Raw genomic sequence first — 14,062 nt, 5'->3', positions numbered from 1 at the left:
GTTGTAATGATGGTGCCTGGACTAGGATATCGTCCAGATAGGGCGCCACTTCAATGCCCCGTAATCGAAACACCGCCAACAGCGATACCAGAACCTTTGAGAAAATTCTGGGAGCTGTGGCAAGACCGAAGGTAAGAGCCACAAACTGGAAGTGTTTGTCCAGAAAAGCAAACCTTAGGAACTTGTGATGATCCCTGTGAATGGGAACATGCAGGTACGCATCCTTTAAATCCACTGTTGTCATAAATTGACCCTCTTGGATCAAAGGGAGAATGGAACGAATAGTTTCCATCTTGAAGGAAGGTACTCTGAGAAATTTGTTTAGACTCTTGAGATCTAAAATCGGCCTGAAGATTCCCTCTTTTTTGGGAACCACGAACAGATTGGAATAAAATCCCAGACCATGTTCCTGTACTGGAACAGGAACAATCACTCCCAGGTTGGAAAGGTTTCTTACGCAGTGTAAGAACGCCTCTCTTTTTGTCTGGTCTGCAGAAAATCTTGAAAGCAGAAACCTGCCTCTGGGACGAAAACTTTTGAACTCTAATTTGTATCCCTGGGACACAATTTCTATTGCCCAGGGATCCTGAACATCTCGAACCCAAGCCTGAGCGAAGAAGGAAAGTCTGCCCCCTACAAGATCCGGTCCCGGATCGGGGGCATGCCCTTCATGCTGTCTTTGATTCAACAGCAGGCTTTTTGGATTGTTTTCCCTTATTCCAATATTGATTGGGTCTCCATGCAGGCTTAGTCTGTTCCTGTTTGGAGGCAGTAGAGGAAGAATTTCCCTTGAAATTTCGAAAGGAACGAAAATTGCTCTGTTGTCCTTTTTGTTTGTTTCTCTTATCCTGAGGGAGAAGATGACCCTTACCTCCTGTTATATCAGAGATAATCTCCGACAGGCCAGGTCCAAACAAGGTTTTCCCCTTGTAAGGAATAGCTAGAAGCTTAGACTTAGAGGACACATCTGCAGACCAATGCTTTAACCATAAGGCTCTGCAAGCTAGAATAGAGAAACCCAAAATCTTTGCTCAGAGTTTGATAACTTGAAGGGAAGCATCCGTAATAAAGGAATTAGCTAGTTTAAGAACTTATATCCTATCCTGGATTTCATCCAAAGAAGTTTCCGTCCTGATGGCATCAGACAACGCATCGAACCAATATGCCGCCGCACTAGTGACGGTAGCAATGCACACAGCTGGCTGCCATTGCAAGCCCTGGTGCACATACATCTTTTTGAGTAAACCCTCTAACTTCTTGTCCATAGGGTCTTTGAAGGCACAACTATCCTCTATGGGAATAGTAGTTCTCTTAGCTAAGGTGGAAACGGCTCCTTCCACCTTGGGAACTGTTTGCCAAGCCTCCTTAATAGAGTCGGCTATGGGAAACATCTTTTTAAATATAGGAGATGGAGAAAAAGGTATACCTGGCCTCTCCCACTCCTTAGCAATGATCTCAGAAGCTCGGTCTGGGACCGGAAACACGTCTGTCGAGGAAGGAACCTCAAAATATTTGTTCAGCTTACTGGATTTCTTAGGAACAAGAACAACTACCGTGGAGTTGCTGTTGTCCAAAGTAGCTAAAACCTCCTTAAGTAACAGGCGGAGGTGTTCTAGCTTAAACCTGACAGATACAACCTCAGTATCAGCAAGGGGAATTACTTTCTGAATCTGAAATTTCCCCTTCAGATGCTACTACGGTATCCTCCTCTTCAGGCTTCTGGGAGGGGACCTCCGAAATTGCAACAACTGCATCAGAAACCTCGCTAACTGATCTGATTTTCCTCTTACGTTTCCCTGCAACATTGGAAAAGCAGACAATGCATCTGAAATTGTAGAAGACATGATAAAAGCGATGTCCCTTAACGTAACTCCAGCAGGAGTTTGAGAGGAAACACAGGGCACTGCATGTGAGGGCAGTAAAATTTGGGACGCTTGTGAAGAAAGCTGTGGCATATATTGAACCTCATCATTAGACTCCTGGACAACACCCGCTTTAGAAAAAGTTGGCTCAGAAAAAATCTTTTCCCTATAATTTAAAGTCCTCTCAATACATGAGGAACAGAAAGGGATTGGTGGTTCCACAATGGCATCAAAACACAAGGAGCAAGTAACATCTTGCAAGGCCCCTTGGTCCATACTGGTTCACAATTGACCAAATATCCAATAAAAAATTTAAATTTATATAAAAAAATTTAAATGAAAAAACGTTACTGTCTCTTTAAATTAAAAACGGTAACTTTTTTACTGAAGCCTAGCAAACTACAATTGAATGGAATAACACACCTCTGCACCTCAGCTACTTTGCTGAGGTGTTCCTACCTGACTGGCAACCAGTGTTAATCTTCCCCTATAATCAGCAGATGATCTGTTTCAGGGCTGCAGAAGAGGAAAGACCTGACAAACTTTACTTCTAATGTGTCACAGACTGAGGCGCAACAAAAGTGGCGCGTAACTCAGTATGATCCGCCCATCGTGGGCGTTACCATGAAGCAAAGCAAAAAAAAATTTTTTCGTTCGTCATTTTGCTTTAACCACCAGAGCCATATATTAGCGTTTCTCCAGCTCCAGTGCCTGCAATGTAACACTGTCTCAAGTCCTCTCCAGCCTAGGAAAGTTTATAGTGTCCCCAGCAATAAAGTGCCCCTTTTTTCCTGAGCCCTTTATGTTTTGTTTCAGGTTTTACATAGCGTGCTCACTTCTTTTTGAGTCTTTCTTATGGTTTACCCCAGAAAAATTAAAGTAGCACTTACCTCTACTTCTGCCTGACAGCAAGGCAGCTCACCAGGTTTCAGAGGTCCTCTCCCTCACATCGACCTGTGGAGAAATAAAAGACTTGAGTAATGTCCCTCAAGCTTTAGGAGTTAGGGCAGCATAAAATATGGGAGGCGCAGTGAGAATTATGTCCCACCAGTTCCCATTGCTCTAAAGCCACCACTGCCCTACTGAAGAGACTGATATGGATTACGGCTACACCCTAGAGCAAAGCAGCACAATCTTAAACTACTTTAAAAATATTAAACTCTTGATTGAAGAATCTTTTTTAACACCTAACTTTACCACTTCCTAGCACTAACGTAGGCAAAGAGAATGACTGGGTTGAAGGGAGGTGATATTTAACAGCTCTGCTGTGGTGCTCTTTGCCGCCTCCTGCTGACCAGGAGGTGAAAATCCCATTAGTAATTAAGATGATCCGTGGACTCATCGTGTCATTAAAAAGAAAAAGAGAACAATATTTTCTCATCATTATATAAAACACAACAGTGTCAGGCTGTTAATAAAGATTTGTGTCAGGTTTTGCATATTACCGTTTAGCAGAAGCTCTGTAAGTATGAAGTCTGTCTGGTTCTTCCTGTGATATAACTGAGTGTAACAGATATTTATACTAATGTGAGAGTGTCACCTTTTTCTGTGTAACTCACATGAGTACAACTTGTCAGTTGGGAGGCAATGAGAGGGTCACACCTGGACTTTTGTTCTCATATAGATGTATATTGTCCCCTCTGGTGTCACATGAATACAGAGTCCCACATGACTACAGAGTCCCTGCCTCTCCCTCAGGGTGTGATTATCATATGGATAAGTAAGGAGGAAACAAACTGTTTATTTAAATGTGAGAGATTGTTCTGTGTCCTAAATTATCTCAGGATACAGCATTATATTATGTTTTTATTGATGGAAATTGTTATTTTAACAGAACTTAGTTGCAAACAGACATATAATATTAACATTTTATTAGATACATATGTGATGCAATGCTGAGCATTTCAATATTATTAATTTGACCCTTTTATTGTTTGTTAACAGAAAATGTACTGTTTCTTTTTCTAATCTTTCTAGCATACATTTCTTATATATATATATATATATATATATATATATATATATATATATATATATATATATATATATATATATATATATTTATTATTCTACACATATAAATTGCTGTACTCTGCAACTAACTGTGTGCTTTTGTAATTTGAACAAAAAGGTCCCTGATGGTTAAATCAGAGGGGTAAGGCTAAACAAACAATCACCCAAATCCCTCCGATAGCAATATATACATACATGAGGGCAGTGCCTAGTGCTAGTATATAGAATAGTTAAGAAAAGAAAGAAGCATTTTGGTGGCACTCTTAAGTACTATAGGGGGTGATATGTGGTACCATATTGAGTATAAATGGGGGGTATAACCAGTTTAAAGATTAAAACGTAACTTTTACTCAAAATATATATAAAAAGGGGTAAAAACACAGACATTTAAAAACAACTAAAAAACATATAAGGATGACTGTGTGTATGGGCAAATACTATTAGGTCCCAATCTGGTAATCACAAAAAGAGAGGCATATCATCCAATATATAGGAGGGGGGGTTCATGGGAAGGTAGCATCAACTAGAACCTATTGTATTTTCAGCCAGAATAGCTGATACCATTAATCATTATTACCTTTGTCAATGCTACCAAAATTCAAACCCTTAACATTAAGTTTAGGCTATGCTTGCGTATAAGGAAAAGTCTCAAGTGGTTGATACGTTATCAGGCTATAAAGTACCCAGCAACAAATGTTACAAATTATTACCTATTGATTACCCTCCTATGAGGCTACCAATGTAGCTAACAAACAGAGTCAACAAATGAGTGTGTGGCGATTTAACATACTGGGAGCCTAAATGTGAAGTTATAGATTCAAAAGCCAAACTGGCTCAATCTCATTACCTATTATTAACATTGTAAGCTGATACTAAGAACTCAAGCTAGGGTTATGTGGTTACATTAATAATGGTAGCGATAAGGAGAAACTATTACTATCGCAGCCAAAGTGGTTGCAATATTGTTACCAATTAATACCGTATTCTATGCCACAAGCAGGGAGCAGTATGAACGCGTTCATACTGCTCCCCTGATTGTGTATTTTTTATTTGTAACTTTCCCTTAACCGCTGTAATTTGTATGCGGTTCCGGTTCACATTTACTTTACTGCTTAGCTTAATACTTAGTCCAATCCTTACTCTGTCTAACTGTGGTTACCTGGTGGCATAGAATACGGTATTAATTGGTAACAATATTGCAACCACTTTGGCTGCGATAGTAATAGTTTCTCGTTATCGCTACCATTATTAATGTAACCACATAACCCTAGCTTATGTTCTTAGTATCAGCTTACAACGGTAATAATAGGTAATGAGATTCAGCCAGTTTGGCTTTTGAATCTATAACTTCACATTTAGGCTCCCAGTATATTAAATCACCACACGCTCATTTGTTGACTCTGTTTGTTAGCTACATTGGTAGCCTCATAGGAGGGTAATCAATAGGTAATAATTTGTAAAAAAAAAAGACACATTTTGTTCTGTAGTTTAGCTGCCCCCCTCAATACCCTACCCCCCTCCCAGATCTATTTGCACATATCTACCCTCCCCCTCCTTTCCACTCACTAATCTTGTGCCATAGTGTAGAGGTCCCACCCGCTTCTGCCCCCTCACGCTCGTTCCCACCCCCTCCAACCCATTCCCGCTTGCTCCTGGACCTCACTGAGAACACTTAGGCTGCTTCCCGCCCTCCTCCCACCCCCTCCAGTGATGGGCCCCCCACCCGCCCCCCTCATTTCCCTCCCACGCCAACAACGATCGGCACCATCACTGGCCGATGCAGACAGGGCCACAGAATGGCCCTCTCTGCATCGGTTGCTTAGTAGAGGGTATTGCACGATGCCTCAATATCGCTGCATTACCCTGAAAGTGGCTGAAAGTGATCAGGATCGCTGCTAATGCTTGAAACCAATAAATCATCAAAAGGAAGCTGTGTTCAGAATCAAATAATCCCCAGGTGCTCAAAAACGTATATCAAAGCACCCAATCGTGGGGAAATTTCAGGTCCTAATTAAAGGTCACCCATGAGAATAATAACAAAGAATAAATAACAAAAAACAACAAAAATCATCAAATTACAAAATAATAAACTAAAAAATAGAATACATATCCTATGCCCAATGAACATAGCCTTATCCAATGGTGTAGTTCATTGGAATAAGCCCTGTTAACCTCAATATACTCTAGTGGCTACCACTTTACCCCTCTGACTTTATACCTTTGACTACAATTCACTTTACCAAATATTAGCTTGGTAATTGCAGTAACATCGGAAAATGTCACATACATTTAAGAACTTATTACCACTGACACATGATTATACAACCTAGTGTCTTCCCTTAGAGTTTTATATCTAGTCTTAGCTTTAATCTTAATCTCTGTTTGCTTACTTTTTATTCTTAATTTTATTTATTTTTTATTTCTATTTTTACATTTTTTCAGAGTATCTCTGCCTTATTCTTTCTTACTTTATTTTTCTTTATCATATGCATATTTTACTTATATCTATTTATTCCCTAACTACCTATAGATTAGTCCTTCACATCAACCTTTACCTCTGACAGTTTAACCACTCAGACTTCTCACTTCTGAGCAATGTCTAAATGCTAGCATTTGACCATGCTCTAAAACATAGGGAATAAGGGAGCATCAATTAGCCTGATTTTATTAAGGCCTAATTACACAGAAGGACCACATATAACACTCTTATTGTAGTATCTTACTGAGAATAGGGAATAAATGTTCAATCAGACGTTTGAATGTTAATTTGATTTTATTTATCTTTGGTTCTTTTACCTATATCTCTTTAACTATGTGCGATGTATATGTACTATACTGTATTTATGTACATTTTTTATATAATTTCCTATTTTTACGTTTAATATCTAGCAGCATCTAGTCATTATATAGGCATAGTTTATGAAGCATTAACAGTAGAAACTACATAGTTGTCAATTTGTACAGGTATCGATATGTATCTATATGCACATCTATCCTTTCCTTTTTATGTCTTTAGCTTACATGATATCTATGCCTAGAATTTTAATGCTTGTTACTGAAGGAGTTTTTATAACATATTATACATATTCTCGCTATATATAGAGATTGTGCACAAGCATATATAAAACTTGATATGAGCCTCAGTATTTTTAAGGTCTGACACTCCAGAGCAATTGTACCTTTTTGGGACAAAAGAATGCACATCAACACTTACTATCGAATTAAGTTATGTCTGCATAAATTGCACTGGATAGCCACACCATTGGCTCACATTCAAACTCGCAAATGATTGGTAGAAAATCTGTTTAAAAGCTGTCACATTTAGATTTGAATTAGCCTCCGAAGAAGCGCATCTACGCATGCGCGAAACGCGTCAGGCGTTCTCCACTGTGACTTTGTTTGTACACTAATATTGGATTGTACAATAAACATTTCTTACCACAACAGATACTACGTCTTATTGGTGCTATTCATCTTTTTTGACTTTATAATGCTTGAAACCCCTGAGGACGTACAGGGTACGTCCTTGGTCATTAACTACCAGTTTTTGTAGGACGTACCCTGTACGTTCATGGTCGTTAAGGGGTTAAAAGAGTCAGCTTTATATTTTTAATGTATTAATATTACTACTTTATAAAATGCACAATATTTTACATCTAAAAAGTTACCTTCCATGAGTCTCCAATATTATGTTATCCAATTGTTTTTACATCTAAATGTTACCACACTCAGTACTTTCAGATTGTAACTTCCATAATTTAACCCATTAAGGACCGGGCATTTCAGACTAAAACTTCCCCAAAAGACCTGAGCATTTTTAGCATTTTTGCCATCACTACATTTAAAAAGAAATAGAGCCGTTATTTATATTTACCTATCAAAACTATATATATTTTTTTTAGTAGACAACCCAAATTATTGATCTAGTAGGCCCATTTTGGTATATTCCATGCCACCATTTCACCACCAAATGCGATCAAAAAAAATAAATCTTTAACTTTTTCACTAACTTAAGGTTTCTCACTGAAATTATTTACAAACAGCTTGTGCAATCATGGCACAAATGGTTGTAAAAGCTTATCTGGGATCCCCTTTGTTTAGAAATAGCAGACATATAGGGGTTTGCCATTGCTTTTTGGTAATTAGAAGGCCGTGAATTGCAGCTGTGCACCACACTCATTATTCTCACCAGTGAAGGGGTTAATTAGGTAGATTGTAAGGTTAACTTTAGCTTTAGTGTAGAACTTCCCACCTGACAATTCTCATCCCCTGATTCTTCTCAAACAGCTCTCTTCCCTCCCCCACTCCCCAATGGTTACCCCCATCTTAAATACTGGCAGACAGTCTTCCAGTATGCAGTATTAGACCTTTTTTATGTATGTTTTTAATTATAATTATCTTCTTCAGTGTAAGATTATCCCTTTTACTTTCCCACCTCCACTCATGGGGCATGCAGAAATAGCGCAATCTTGCTACTTTTAGTGAGATTGCGGCAGAGAGAGGCCCAGGACAGCAGCTTCTTACAGGGTAAGATGCTGGTCCTTAAGGGCTTAACGAACAGCGTTGTACAGGGTACGGCACTGGTCCTTAAGGGGTTAAACAAAAAACAGATCTGCATTGAAGTAAAATTAAATTTGGTTGTAAACGCATTTTATCTCGAGGAACAAAGGAAGGCCATAGTAAAAAAAAAAAAAAGTGCTATATCTTTTAGCAAGACAATATAAACTACAGTTTCTATTCCAAAATGTAAACTATTTTTTATTTGGCATTAAGCTAAGCAGTACACCTCTAGCGCAGATTAAAATCACATTAAAGGAAATTAGATAGTCACAAGATTACTTATTAATATAGTCACAATCGGCCATAGCCCTAATAAACAATTATACAAATATTTGTCATAGTGTAAATAAATCATTTGTGGTAATTATATAACTACTGGAATAATCCTAAGCAATATGACAAGACAAAGGGACAGGGATAAAAATTTAAATATAGCTGTCTTGTAAAGTATTTAAGTAAGGGTGTGCAATCATATCACCTTACACATACACCATAGTATAAGGCAAGCTTATCTGTTAACAGAGTTAGTTAATGATTCTATTACGCCCTTAAGTAACAAGTAATATACACATCTACCACTCTTGATCAAATAAATATTTGATTTACCTACTATGTTAGTAATCTCCATCAGATGTAGCAATATTCAATTGCTTAAACAAAAATTGCAACAAAACATAATTTATGTAAGAATTTACCTGATAAATTAATTTCTTTCATATTGGCAAGAGTCCATGAGCTAGTGACCTATGGGATATACAATCCTACCAGGAGGGGCAAAGTTTCCCAAACCTCAAAATGCCTATAAATACACCCCTCACCACACCCACAATTCAGTTTAATGAATAGCCAAGTAGTGGGGTGATAAAGAAAGGAGTAAAAAGCATCAACAAAGGAATTTGCAAATAATTGTGCTTTATACAAAAAAATCATAACCACCATAAAAAGGGTGGGTCTCATGGACTCTTGCTAATATGAAAGAAATTCATTTATCAGGTAAGTTCACATAAATTATGTTTTCTTTCATGTAATTGGCAAAAGTCCATGAGCTAGTGACGTATGGGATAGCAATACCCAAGATGTGGAACTCCACGGAAGAGTCACTAGAGAGGGAGGGATAAAATAATAACAGCCATTTTCCGCTGAAAATTAATCCACAACCCAAAAAAGTTTATTCTTATAATGAAAAGAAAAAAAACTGAAACATAAACAGAGGAATCAAACTGAAACAGCTGCCTGAAGAATTTTTCTACCAAAAACTGCTTCCGAGAAAGCAAATACATCAAAACGGTAGACATTAGAAACGTATGCAAAGAAGACCAAGTTGCTGCTTTGCAAATCTGATCAACTGAAGCTTCATTCTTAAAAGCCCATGAAGTGGAGACTGATCTAGTAGAATGAGCTGTAATACTCTGAGGCGGGGCCTGACCCGACTCCAAATAAGCATGATGAATCAAAAGCTTTAACCAATATGCCAAGGAAATGGCAGAAGCCTTCTGACCTTTCCTAGAACCAGAAAAGATAACAAATAGACTAGAAGTCATCCTGAAATCTTTAGTAGCTTCAAGATAATCTTTCAAAGTTCTTACCGCACCCAAAGAATGTAAGGATCTCTCCAGAGAATTCTTAGGATTAGGACACAAAAAGAGTGGACAACAACTTCTCTATAAATGTTGTTAGAATTCACAACCTTAGTAAGAAATTTAAATGAAGTCCGCAAAACTGCTGTATCCTGATGAAAAATCAGAAAAGGAGATTCACAAGAAAGGGCAGATAATTCAGAAACTCTTCTAGCAGAAGAGATGGCTAAAAGGAACAACACTTTCCAAGAAAGTAGTTAATGTCCAAAGAATGCATATGCACAAAAGGAGGAGCCTGTAAGTCTTCAAAACCAAATTAAGATTTCAAAGAGGAGAGATTGGTTTAATTACAGGCTTGATACGGACCAAAGCCTGTACAAAACAGTGAATATTAGGAAGTTTAGCAATCTTTCTGTGAAATAAAACAGAAAGAGCAGAGATTTGTCCCTTCAAGGAACTGGTAGACAAACCCCTATCCAAACTATCCTGAAGTAACTGTAAAATTCTGGAAATTCTAAAAGAATGCCAGGAAACTTATGAGAAGAACACCATGAAATATAAGTCTTCCTAATTCAATAATAAATCTTCCTAAAAACAGATTTACGAGCCTGTAACATAGTTTTAATCACCGAGTAGGAGAAACCTCTATGTCTATGCACTAGGCGTTCAATTTCCATACCTTCAAATTTAATGATTTGAGATTCTAATGGAAAAATGGATCTTGAGACAGAAGGTCTGGTCTTAAAGGAAGTGGCCAAGGTTGGCAACTGGATATCCGAACAAGATCCGCATACCAAAACCTGTGAGGCCATGCTGGAGCTACCAGCAACGCAAACGACTGTTCCATGATTATCTTGGAAATCACTCTTGGAAGAAGGACCAGAGGCGGGAAGATAAAAGCAGGTTGGTAACACCAAGGAACTGTTAACGCATCCACCACTTCCGCCTGAAGATCCCTGGACCTGAACAGGTAACTGGGTAGTTTCTTGTTTAGATGGGAAGCCATCAGATCTATTTCTGGAAGACCCCACATCTGAACAATCTGAAAAAAACACATCTGGATAGAGACCACTCCCCCGGCTGAGATAATCCACTTCCCAACTGTCTATACCTGGGATATGAACCACAGAAATTAGACAGGAGCTGGATTCCACCCAAGCAAGTACCCAAGATACTTCTTCCATAGCTTGGGGACTGTGAGTCCCACCCGGATGATTGACATATGCCACAGTTGTGATATTGTCTGTCTGAAAACAAATGAACGGTTCTCTCTTCAACAGAGGCCAAACCTGAAGAGCCCTGAGAATAGCATGGAGTTCTAAAAAGCTGGTTTCCAAACCCCTTGTGCTGTCAGAGATCCCCAGACATCTCCCCAACCTGAAAAACTTGCATCTGTTGTAATCACAGTCCAGGTTGGATGAACAAAAGAGGCCCCTTGAACTATACGATGGTGATCTAACCACCAAGTCAGAGAGAGTTGAACATTGGGATGTAAAGATATTAATTGTGATATCTTTGAATAATCCCTGCACCATTGGTTCAGTATACAAAGCTGGAGAGGAATCATATGAAAACGAGCAAAGGGGATTGCGTCCGATACTGCAGTCATGAGACCTAAAACTTCCATGCACATAGCTACTGAAGGGAATGATTGAGACTGAAAGTTCTGACAAGCTGAAACCAATTTAATAGTCTCTTGTCTGTTAGAGACAGAGTCATGGACACTGAATCTATCTGGAAACCTAAAAAGGTGACCCTTTGTCTGAGAAATCAAAGAACTTTTGGTAAATTGATTCTCCAACCATGTCTTTGAAGAAACAACACTAGTTGATTTGTGCGAGATTCTGCAGAATGGAAAGACTGAGCTAGTACCAAGATATTGTCCAAATAAGGAAACACCACAATACCCCGTTCTCTGATTACAGAGAGTAGGGCACCTAGAACCTTTGAAAATATTCTTGGAGCTGTTGCTAGGCCAAATGGAAGAGCAACAAATTGGTAATGCTTGTCTAGAAAAGAGAATCTTAGAAACTGATAGTGGTCTGGATGAATCAGAATATGAAGATATGCATCCTGTAAGTCTATTGTGGACATATAATGCCCTTGCTGAACAAAAGGCAGAATAGTCCTTATAGTCACCATTTTGAAAGCTGGCACTCTTACATAACGATTCAAAATTTTCAGATCCAGAACTGGTCTGAATGAATTTTCTTTTTTTGGGACAATGAATAGATTTGAATAAAACCCCAGACCCTGTTCCTGAAACGGAACTGGCATGATTACACCTGAAAACTCCAGGTCTGAAACACACTTCAAGAAATTTTGAGCCTTGACTGGATGTGTTGAAATGCGTGACAGAAAAAAAATCTTCTCACAGGAGGTTACTCTGAATCCTATTCTGTACCCCTGAGAAACAATACTCAGAATCCATTGATTTTGAACAGAATTTGTCCAAATAACCTTAAAATCTTAATCTGCCCCCTACCAGCTGAGCTGGAATGAGGGCCGCACTTACATGCGGACTTGGGGGCTGGCTTTGGTTTCTTAAATGGCTTGGATTTATTCCAATTTAAAGAAGGTTTCCAATTGGAAACAGATTCCTTGGGGGAAGAATTGGGTTTCTGTTCCTTATTTGTTGAAAGGAACAAAAATGGTTAGAAGCTTTAGATTTACCCTTAGATCTTTTATCCTGGGGCAAAAAAACTCCCTTCCCCCAGTGACAGTTGAAATAATCAAATCCAACTGAGAACCAAATAACGTATTACCTTGGAAAGAAAGAAATAACAATCTGGACTTAGAAGTCATGTTAGCATTCCAAGATTTAAGCCACAAAACTCTTTTAGCTAAAATAGCTAAAGACATAGATTTAACATCAATTTTGATGATATCAAAAAATCGCAAATAAAATATTAGCATGTTGAAGCAAGCAAACAATGCTAGACAAATCAGAATCCAATTCTTGTTGCGCCAAATTTCCAACCAAAAAGTTGATGCAGCTGCAACATCAGACAAAGAAAATGCCGGACTGAAAAGATGACCTGAATATAAATAGGCTTTCCATAGATAAGATTCAAGTTTCCTATCTAAAGGATCTTAAAAGAAATACTATCTTCCATAGGAATAGTAGTACGTCAAGCAAGAGTAGAGATAACCCCATCAACTTTGGGGATCTTTACCAAAACTCCAATCTAGCTGCTGGCAAAGGATACCATTTTTTAAACCTTGAAGAAGGAATAAAAGTACCACCAGGCCTATTCCATTCCTTAGAAATCATATCAGAAATAGCATCAGGAACTGGAAAAAACCTCTGGAGTAACCACAGAAGGTTTATAACAGAATTTAAATGTTTACTAGTTTTAATATCAAGAGGACTAGTTTCCTCAATATCCAATGTAATCAACACTTATTTAAACAAAGAACGAATATACTCCATTTAAAATAAATAAGTAGATTTGTCAGTGTCAATATCTGAGGAAGGATCTTCTGAATCAGATAGATCCTCATCAGATGAGGATAATTCAGTATGTTGTCGGTCATTTGAAATTTCATCAACTCTATGAGAAGTTTTAAAAGACCTTTTACGTTTATTAGAAGGCGGGATGGCAGACAAAGCCTTCTGAATAGAATCAGCAATAAATTCTCTAAAATTCCCAGGTATATCTTTTACATTAGATGTTGAAGGAACAGCAACAGGCAATGTATTATTAATGATTGCATTATCTGCATGTAAAAGTTTATCATGACAACTATTACAAACCACAGCTGAAGATATAATCTCCACAAGTTTACAAAAAAATGCACTTAGCTTTGGTAGAACTGTAGTCAGGCAGCAGGGTTCCAACAGTGATTTCTGAGACAGAATCAGTTGAGACATCTTGAAAATGTAATAGAAACAAACATTTAAAGCAAAAATATCAATTTCCTTATATGGCAGTTTCAGGAATGGGAAAAAAATGCAAACAGCATAGCCCTCTGATAGAGAAAAAAGGCAAGAGGTACATAGGAATGGGGTTTAGAAATAATTAAATATTTGGCGCCAAGTATGACGCA

The sequence above is a fragment of the Bombina bombina genome, chromosome 5 (assembly GCF_027579735.1).
Source record: "Bombina bombina isolate aBomBom1 chromosome 5, aBomBom1.pri, whole genome shotgun sequence".
NCBI lineage: Eukaryota > Metazoa > Chordata > Amphibia > Anura > Bombinatoridae > Bombina > Bombina bombina.
The sequence above is the reverse complement of the archived record's forward strand: the minus strand, read 5'-3'. Positions refer to the sequence as shown.